This window comes from Ptychodera flava, chromosome 6, assembly GCF_041260155.1.
Source record: "Ptychodera flava strain L36383 chromosome 6, AS_Pfla_20210202, whole genome shotgun sequence".
In the NCBI taxonomy this organism is placed as follows: domain Eukaryota; kingdom Metazoa; phylum Hemichordata; class Enteropneusta; family Ptychoderidae; genus Ptychodera; species Ptychodera flava.
In genome coordinates this window covers 37,881,853-37,892,947 of record NC_091933.1, presented here as the reverse complement: position 1 = coordinate 37,892,947, position 11,095 = coordinate 37,881,853, and positions in this window count along the sequence as shown.

The window sequence follows — 11,095 nt, the reverse complement described above, 5'->3', positions numbered from 1 at the left end:
TATTGACTGTTGCCAATGAAAAATGATTTTTACACTGTGCTTGAAAGAAATCCCATTGAACTTCCTTAACATCAGGTATATTTTTAGCTCATATTTGGTATTTATATAAATACCAAAAAGAGCTTATATGGTGAGTCGATGGCGTCTGTATGTGGGTATGTATGTGCGGATGTATGTCTGTGACACACAAAGGCTCCCATACCGCCAAAGCTACCATCTCAGTATTTGATGTACAGGTAGATGCAGGGGTTGAGATGTGACATACAAATGAACATCAGTGTCAAAAGTATGCAAATGAGGTAAGAAAAAGGGGAAATCCTGCAAATGTGCAGGAGTGGTGGCAGTAACTGAAAAAGCCCACACATCTGAGTAGGAGGTTTTTGACCTTTAACCTATTTGTATGCGGGGTACCTATTATGTGTAGGAGTGGTGGCAGTAACTGAAACAGCTTATTAGTCATTTCCTGTCATTGTTTATGAACTGTGACATATTAACAGACCTGCTCAAACCATGGATGTACATGTTGCTAAAGTTGACCTCCAGTACCTAAAGTTTAAATACTTAGGCCAGGAAGAAAAAATAAATTGTTCATCGGAATCGCCGCTTCTACTTTGGCATATTTGGAAATTTTTTTTTTTTTTGATCGCGGCAAATTCTTACTTCCGCATTACAAATGTTTAGTACTGCCGCTGGTGGCGCCCTACACTTTGTCGAGTTTTCGCGGGCACGGGATTTTTAATGAGACTTCCTACATGTTTGTACGGACTTAGTTGACCGCCAACACGTTGTTGTGACGTCTGAATTTGGCGAATCACGACGCAAAGTGGGTCGATTTGGTTGGGTTAGTACATGTCACATCATAAGTATTAATTTGATCGCCAACATTCGACGTGATGGCCAACAGTTAGTTCTAAAGACGCTATTCAGTGTTTGTCCTGATATTACGTTCGCCGATTTGTTCAACAAGATCGTGACAGCAGATGGACGGTGCATCCGATTGAATGAAAATTGCATCGAAAGTATAAAAAATTACGGCAATGACAAAACACCGTCGATGTTAAAGTACGATCTGAATGATGACTATATAACTTCACTCCGATCACAGTACAGTGTTGTTAGACCATTGTGTAAACTGTGTAGAGACAGTGTAGACAGTGGTAAAGAGGTCAAAACATGAGGCCAAAGTAAAATGAAAAATCTCAGATGCTAGGTCCCACCAGGACAATATTAAAGGACAATACTGAATTGTTGGATTTCAGTGATTTGCTGTACATTTCAGTTTTATTCTGAGAGAATGTTGAAATATTCAGAATATGTAGTGCAAACACTAACTGTGAATGTAATGGCCTATGTTATTGTTGGGAAATATAGTCTTGAATTCAGTTACCAGTATCATTGTTTCTTGTCTGAGATATTTCTGGTAAAAAGAGAAACAATTATCTTGCCTTTTCTGCATCTGTGCAAAAATGCCAGAGAACCGCGTTTACCTTCGGCCTAAAAAAAAATTAAAAAAAAATTTTCGCTCGCCGCTCCTGGACCTTGGTCCAAAAAATCCGATGAACAAGATTTTTTTTTTTTCTCTGGTGTTACGTGCAGAGAAAACGAACAAAAGGGTGAACTCAGCAGTTAACGTTTAAACAAAATTTATTACGAAAATAAAACTAATTGCTAAGTTAGGGATAGGATACAAGCTTTAAAGTGTACAGACTACTTATCTCAGCTGGGACGGCAAAGCTCCAGTCTCAGAGTTGTAACAGTCAGTCGGATGAATGAACAGTCCTTTGGCTTGCAGGCTTGAATTTGCACAAAGTCCACAGTATAAATCCAGCGTTGACAGTGAAGGTCTTGAAAAGTCTTGAGAATGACTACTGCTGGAGTTTAGTAACACACAAGAGACACGATCCCAAAGTCTGACTGGAAGCTGAGCACGTCCCTTTTATAAAGGCATATAAGAACAATCTAGAACTTTTATTGACATGCTAATTACTGTTCTAAAATTATCTCTCTTACACAACTAATTAAATTTCTAGAACATTCCAAACATGACTAATTGAATTCAAGGTTGTGAGGTCATTAAGGGCAGTGACCTTGAGAATGTTCTAGACTAATTGAACTCAGGTCATGATGAGTGTGGGGGAAATGACCTACATAACACACCCCCTCTTCAAAAAAGAAAATTTTTCAAAGAAAAATCTTTCTTTTACAAATGTAATCTTGAAAAAGATTTAAGTACTCAAAATTTCTTTACTCTAAAGTAAAATTTCTTGAAAGTGAACAACAATAAACTCTAAATACGAGAGAGACAGTCTGCAATTAAATGTCTCTGCCTTGGATATGTCTAATGTCAAGATTAAACTCCTGTAACATTAAACTCCATCTTAGCAATCTCTGATTTTTGCCTTTAAATTTCTGCAGAAAAACAAGAGGGTTGTGATCCATATAAACCACTATTGGCTGATTTGAAGAAGTAACATAAACTTCAAAATGTTGTAAAGCTAATATCAAAGATAAACACTCTTTTCAATTGTAGAGTAGTTTCTCTGGGATTTGTTAATTTGCGTGAAAAATAGCAAACAGGATGATCTACACCATGACTATCCTCTTGCAATAAAACAGCACCAGCAGCCGTATCACTAGCATCTACAGCTAATTTGAATGGCAAAGTGAAATCTGGTGCAGACAACACTGGGGCACTTTGCAGTATGGCTTTAAGTGTATCAAATGCCTGTTGGCATTGCTCTGACCAAACAAACTTTACTTTTTTTTTAAGTAAGTTAGTCAAAGGCTCAGTAATTGCGGAGAAATTTGGACAGAATTTTCTGTAGTAACCAGCCATACCGAGAAAGCGCATCAGTTGTCGTTTGCAGTTTGGTATGGGAAAACTTGAAATGGCACTGATTTTGGCATCAACAGGTTTTACCTCACCCTGTCCTACAGTATGTCCGAGGTAAGTTACCCTCGCCCAACCAAACTCAGATTTGGCAAGGTTGACAGTCAACATTGCTTTGCTCAGTCTCTCAAAGAACTTCCGCATGAGCTTGATGTGTTCCTCCCAGGTGTCACTATACAGGACGACGTCGTCAACGTAGGCTGCACACCCGTCTAGCCCGGATATGACGTCGTTGATCATCCGTTGGAACGTTGCCGGAGAGTTCTTCATTCCGAATGGCATCACCTTGTACTGGAACAATCCGTCTGGTGTAACAAAGGCGGATATTTCACGAGCACGAGCCGTCAGAGGGACTTGCCAAAATCCCTTCAGTAGGTCAAATTTCGTCACATACTTGGCTTTTCCCATTCGGTCGATGCAGTCATCAATCCTCGGGATTGGGAAAGTGTCTGTCTTTGTTAAAGTGTTGACCTTCCTAAAGTCTGTGCACATACGATAACTGTGATCTGATTTGGGAACAAGTATGCACGGCGAACTCCAGTTACTTTTACTGGGTTCAATAAAGTCATTGTCCAGCAGGTATTTGACTTCTTCCTGGAGATATTTTGCTTTTGTTGGATTCAGTCTGTATGGATGTTGTTTTACAGGCTTACTGTCCCAACATCAACGTCGTGATAGATGACGTTTGTCCTCGTTGGAACATCTTGAAACAGGTGTTTATATTCATGGAGCAGTTCTTTCACCTGTTGTTGTTGTTCTGGCTGGAGGTGTGCCAACTTTGTAGACTCCAGCTTCTCCAGGATTTCTGAGTTCTGAAGCTTGACCGAGCCCAGCTTTGAGTTTAAGTTTAGAGTATTTTCACTCAAGTCAGTTTCAGTATCACTATCTTCATAATGGTTTGAACTGACTGCACTGACAGGCTGAGTTATAGTAGGATTATCCCTATCCAAATATGGCTTAAGCATATTTATGTGACATAGCTGTTTTGTTTTCGCCTGTCAGGTGTTATTATGATGTAATTTAAATCACTCAATTTCTTATCAATTAGGTATGGCCCAAAGTAACGAGCATGGAGTGGTTTGCCAGGAACCGGAAGTAGAACAAGAACTTTTTGACCCTGGTTCAAACTTCCGTTTTGAGGTGTTTTTATCATATTTGGTTTTCATTGACTGCTGAGATGACTCAAGATTTTCTCTGGCTAATTCACATGCTTTAGAGAGTTTTGTACGAAAATCTGACACATATTGCAAAATATTCAGACAATCATCATCGTCTGATAGGAATTTCTCTTTAACGAGCTTAAGTGGGCCACGGACTGTATGTCCAAATACAAGCTCAAATGGGCTAAAACCAAGAGACTCCTGAATTGACTCTCTAACAGCAAAGAGCAAAAAATGAATTCCTTCATCCCACTGTTTCTCTGTGTCAAAACAGTAGGTCCTAATCATGTTTTTCAAAGTTTGATGAAATCGCTCAAGAGCACCCTGACTTTCTGGATGATAGGCGGATGACCTGTACTGTTTAATGCCTAGCTGATCCATTACTTTTTGAAAAATACCAGACATAAAGTTGGAGCCTTGATCGGACTGGACACATTTAGGGAGGCCAAATAAAGTGAAAAATTTGACTAAAGCTTTCACTATAGTCTTTGTCTTTATATTTCTCAGTGGTATGGCTTCTGGGAACCGAGTTGATGTACACATTATTGTCAGCATGTACTCATTTCCTGATCTTGTTTTTGGTAGGGGCCCAACACAGTCTATTAGTATCCTACTAAATGGTTCTTGAAATGCAGGAATTGGCTGTAAAGGGGCCTTTGGAATGGTCTGATTTGGCTTTCCTACCATTTGACATGTGTGACAAGTTTTACAGAAATGTGCTACATCCTGCCTGAGATTAGGCCAATAAAAGTGACTGAGAATTTTATGATAAGTTTTCCTGACTCCTAAGTGACCAGCCCAGGGAGTTTCATGGGCCAGGCGCAATATTTCAGCACGGTAGGGCTTTGGAACCACAATTTGATGTTTTATAGCCCAATCGTCATCAACCAAAACATCTGGAGGTCTCCATTTACGCATGAGAATACCAGACTTTGTATAATAGGAAACAGAGCTATCTGAAGTTTTACCTTCATCATCTACCCTGTCAAACAAAGACAAAATATCTGGGTCTTTGTGTTGTTCTGCAATGAGATTTGATCTAGAAAATGTCTGACTTTGGTCAGCAGAAGTTTTACTGGAAGTTTCAAATCCACGAGGGATAACGGAATGATCCGTGTCAAACACCTGACTGAGAAAGGTGTCATTTAAGTCAACATCTGTGACATTATTTTTGAGAGTATTTTGATTCTCGGAAGTTTTCTTTGACATGGCTCGAGTAATGGCACATGAAGGAAATAAATCGGGTATCTCTTGTTCAATTGGCTCTGGATCCTGATCTAAACTAGGATGATCAGTCACAAGTGGATTAGTAATGACCTTGTCCCCAGCAAGGTCGTTTCAAGAAGAAGGTGAATCCCTTCAAAAGGCAAAAAAGGCCTAATACCTAAAGCCACAGGTCCAGAAACAAAGTCCGAAGACAAATAGACATTATGGAGAGGAACAGGAATGTAGTCATTACAATCTACCCCCTAATAAGAACTTTAGAACCTGAAAATGACTTTTCAGAAAACGGCAGGGTATCTGCCAACAAAAGAGACTGGGAAGCCCCGGTATCTCTTAAATTTTGACAGGGGTAGCGGAAGAGAAATCACTAGAAAGTGATATAAAACCATTATGAATAAATGGCTCGAAAATACCCATAATGCTATCTTGAGAAGAATTGACCTTGACCTCATTAATTGGGGATGAGAGGGGTTTAACCTCAGAAAATGTGTTGCACACATTATTAGACTCTAATTGAGTTGATGAAGAAATAAAGCCGGTTGGCTTAGATCCACTTTGACCACTTTGACCTTCACGTTTTCTTTCAATTTGAAACACTCTGACATTAAATGGCCGTCTTTCTTACAATAATTACAAGAAGTGTACCAACTGTTTGTCAGAAGGAGATTGAGACTTGGGATCTGATGATGTGTGGGAGTGTTACTTGAACTCTGTGAACTGTTGTCATTTGATTTTCTACTCTCCTTTGAAAAATTCTTGGATGAAAAGGAGGAGTTAAATTTACCTGCATTGTTTCTGTATGAAAAGGACTGGGATGGTTTGCTGAGAAATGAAGATTTGTGGGTCAACGAATAATCATCGGCCAAACGTGCAGCAACCTCCAATGTATCTGCCTTTTGTTCATTGATAAACGTCTTGATGTCACTCCGGATGCACCTTTTAAATTCCTCAATCAAAACAAGTTGTCGTAATTTGTCATAATTCTGACTGACCTTTTCAGAAGAACACCAGCGATCAAACAGTTGTTCTTTTGTTCGAGCAAATTCAACATAAGTTTGGTCTTTCGCCTTCTCACAATCCCTAAATTTCTGACGGTAAGCTTCAGGCACCAACTCATAGCCCTTGAGAATTAATTCCTTCACAGAATCATAATCTGAAGCCTGCTCTACTGACAACTGAATGTAAATTTCTCTGGCTTTACCCACCAAAGCACTCTGCAAAAGCATAGACCAGGACTTCTTCGGCCAATTTTCTCAAAATGAAGAAAATATTTGTCAACATCCTTTTCTTGGAAAGGGGGAACTAACCTGAAATGCTTAGTGATGTCAAACTTGTCCGAAGGGAAGAATTTTCCTGACTGTCCAAGCTCTAAACGTTTTATTTCTACCTGTAATCGCTGTTCTTCTAATCGCAATTCTTTTTCTCTCTGTCTTTCTTCCATTTCTAATCTTTCCTGCCTTTCTTTTTCTTTCTGTCTTTCTTCCATTTGCAATTCTTTTTCTTTCATTTCCTTTTCTAATTCCAATTTCTTAAGCTCCAAATCTGCCTGTCTCTCTTTTTCCATTTGTAATTCTTTTTCTCTCATTTGTAATTCTAGTTTCTTGATCTCCAAATTTGTCTGCATTTCTAATTCTAATTTTCTGAGTTCAGAGGTAGACTTGGGCTCATAATCTTTCAGGGTGGATTCCTCAAATTGGCCTAAATCAACTAGATGTTTGGCAATACGGTACTGTATTTCCCTCTTGCGCATAGATCTTTTAACTTCTACTTTAAGGAAATTTGCCAGTGCTATGAGGTTGTCTTTTTGAGGGAATTAAATGCGTCCTGATCAAGGTCATCCATAAATTCGTCTGGTTTAAATTCCGCCATGATTGGATTTGGCTGAGTTCACAGTGTACAGTAGTTTTGAAAAGGCTGGCAAAATGTTGTCAAACGGCTCAAAATATTCGTCTCCCGGACGAGCCCCCAATTTGTTACGTGCAGAGAAAACGAACAAAAGGGTGAACTCAGCAGTTAACGTTTAAAACAAATTTATTACGAAAATAAAACTAATTGCTAAGTTAGGGATAGGATACAAGCTTTAAAGTGTACAGACTACTTATCTCAGCTGGGACGGCAAAGCTCCAGTCTCAGAGTTGTAACAGTCAGTCGGATGAATGAACAGTCCTTTGGCTTGCAGGCTTGAATTTGCACAAAGTCCACAGTATAAATCCAGCGTTGACAGTGAAGGTCTTGAAAAGTCTTGAGAATGACTACTGCTGGAGTTTAGTAACACACAAGAGACACGATCCCAAAAGTCTGACTGGAAGCTGAGCACGTCCCTTTTATAAAGGCATATAAGAACAATCTAGAACTTTTATTGACATGCTAATTACTGTTCTAAATTATCTCTCTTACACAACTAATCAACTTTCCAGAACATTCCAAACATGACTAATTGAATTCAAGGTTGTGAGGTCATTAAGGGCAGTGACCTTGAGAATGTTCTAGACTAATTGAACTCAGGTCATGATGAGTGTGGGGGAAATGACCTACATAACACTGGCCTTTTAAATACTTATGTCATTCTTGTTTTTCTGGTTTAAATGTTTCTTGTTGTTTTTCTGGTTGTACTGTGCAGAAATCATTGTCATAACATCAATGTAGAATTTTCCTGCACTGAACATATAGAAACAACACTTATTGTTGATCTTTGGTATGTACCAATTCTGATCAAATTTGAGCGACACTGTATAATTGCGGTATTTTTTAAAACTAGGAGTAAGAGAAAAAAACTTTAGGCCCATTGGACAAGTTGTTGGTTTGTCCTTCTGTCTTCTCATCAGGCCTCGCTACTTAAATATGGTGTATCTCCTGCAAAGTTGGCTCAAAGACTGAAATTGTAGAATGTTCCACTCTCCATAATTTTGGTTTCATCATTAAAGCTATTATCCATTTTCACAATCTTTCAAAATTGGTAAAAAGAATTTCACGCTGCTCCTTACACATACATGTCAATTTGTTGTGCTACATGACCCAGTATGGCTCCAAGGTGGTGATACTTTGATCATCCTTTGGACTCCTGTTGAATATGTTTCAGTTGCAGCAAGAAAGAAAGAATTGCTACATCCATATAAGAGTTGGGGAAAGATCATCAATTAGGGACTACTATTATGTACAGGTCTGCAGCCAAAGAGTGGATTTTCTGAAACCGCAGTTTTCCATCAATTATTCCTGTCAAACAGCAGTGACTTTATAAGTAAAGGCCTTGTATGTAGGACAAGAAAGTTAATTTCGAGCCCTAAATTGCAGTGAAGTTTAACTGTTGCCTCTGTAGGCCTAAGAGCTGATCTGATTTAACTATTTATGTTACAGTAATATGATCTAAATTTCACCATGAAATGGGAAGAGTTTCAAATCATTAGCATCATGCGAAAAAAAAAAGTTGGACATGAAATCGGGAATCTATACTGTGAAACATCACTGTCAACACCTCTCCCGCGTCATGGTCTTATCCAATCACACGTGCAACAAGGAAACATATAAGTAAGGTTGCCCGGTTGGTTTTGACTGTTTGAATTGCCACTTTTGGTCTCAAAACGCGGGGATTTCTTCAAAAATATTCATACATTGATGTGATTTCCGAGATAATGGAATCCTAGAACCACGAGGTCATAAGGCGTAATTAGTTGTAACAAAAGTGAAAAAAATGGTAATTTTTTTATGAAATGTTGATAAAAAGTATTGCATACTTGGGCTGCCTTAACAAAAAATGGTACAGGGGCTGAGGAATTCAGGGGGTCAAAAATTTAGGGGGTAGGAGAGGGGGCTCTTGAAAGTTTTACTCTACATATAGGGGTACCTGAAAAGTTTTTGGTTCCCTTTCACTTTTTACATTTTCTGATTCCAATGTTTGGTAGGCAATTCAATGAAAAATATTTTAATGTCATCCAATTGTTCTAATGTTAGTATTAATTTAACAAAATCTAGAACCTTTTTGTCACATTTCATGACTTTTATCTCGAAAAAACTTAATTATGTTTACCAATATTTTAATGTCATCCAATTGTTCTAATGTTAGTAATAATTTAACAAAATCTAGAACCTTTTTGTCACAATTCATAACTTTTATCTCGTATGGTTTTTCGAAAAAAGAACGTGGGCTAAGTAACAGGGCAGAAGCTGCAACTGTTGATAATTTTTTTTTCAATATTTCTATGCAATATGTTAAATACAGTTTCTTGCGGTCTCCCCACAGCATGCCCAAACACACAGTATTTAGTATGTCGACAATGCCTTTATATATAAATATGTATTTGGTGAAAACTGAATTAGAATCCAGACTGAAAAAGTCATTAATTGTCAATGATACAAATGCACGGCACACAGACACAGTTTGTGTTGGCAAGCTGAATATTGCAGTTAAACATGCTGTAGAGGGTAGAACAAGTACGCAGTTGTATAAACTGAACAAAAACATTGTCAAAATCATCAAAGTTCATACACTTATACTGCCCTGCTATTGCAGTGTCACTGTCACTGCAACCGGCAGTGACAGAGAGAGCTCTAACTCTGATGTAGTTGAAGAAAAGTTCGCTCATGACAGTGAAATATATCAAGATCGGGCCAGAGAGCAACATTTGATAAGGAAGACCAGGAGACTTGAAAAGTATCAGATTTTTTTGAATTCTGGCATATGAGAATAATCAAATCTTAAAGAAAAAGATGGGGACACCATGCTTGATTTTCTAAATTTTCACATTCTCATCGTAAAATAACACAACACTAAACCTGAACAGTAAAGACTCTAATTTTAGATGAAAAAAATGTGCGACTAAATGTGTTTATTTATTTTTACCAAATTTGCAATTATTACACCCAAAATTTCAGAGATTAAAATTTATTTTATGGTATATTCTACCCTTCCAGTATTTTCAAATTGAGTAGCATCTAAGCCATATATGTCTTGTACTTTTGAATAAAAATATTTTTCGGTAGGTTACTGTGATCAGTTTGTCACAATTTGGCAAAATGTAGCCGGGGATTCACAATTTGCATACTCTTTCATGATCGTCATTTTGTGTGCTCGTCAAAAGGTGCCATTCGGACCTGGCCAGAGTTGGATTAACTCAAGTCGACTTAGAATGATAAATCCAATAAGTCCGCTGATGCTTTTAAGAATGAATCAATTTAAGGACTTGCCTTATGTGAACGTGGCTCATCCAACTGCTAATAACAGATAGTGACGAACATCTGCGGGCAGAACTGCCTAATACATGTTTATTTTCACTCTGTGTGCATCCCTAATAATATGCCGCTATATGATACTTGGGGGACTTGAACAATTTTGATCATTTCGGGGGAGACTTTAAATTTTTGATGGTATTGAGGGGGGAGTCAAAAAAAAATAAATCGCGATTCCTCCAGCCCCTCTCACCCTTATTTGTGACACAGCTTTACGAAAGTACCCAACTGCACACGAATCCTGAATGATGATCAGTAATTATCCCAAATTCACGCAGTTGTAGTACAGACCATGTTATTGATAAATTTATGCATTGATTTATAATCGATATTCGTGTGAATTGCTAGCTATGTGATCATCGGAGCAGCGCCCATCAGTAACGATCTTTGCTGAGTTCATTGGTGGCGCTCTGTTTCGCCACTGGTGGCGCATTTCACGCGCAATGCCGTATTGCAGCCAGTCCCTCCACTTTCTTCTGGTGGACTGAGGGCAGTGTAAGCGGGTAGTGACAAAGACTACGATATGTTCATTTGTATCTTAGACGACTGGATAGTCATCCGAGTTCAACTAGACACAACGTTTGATACCTTCAAAGTT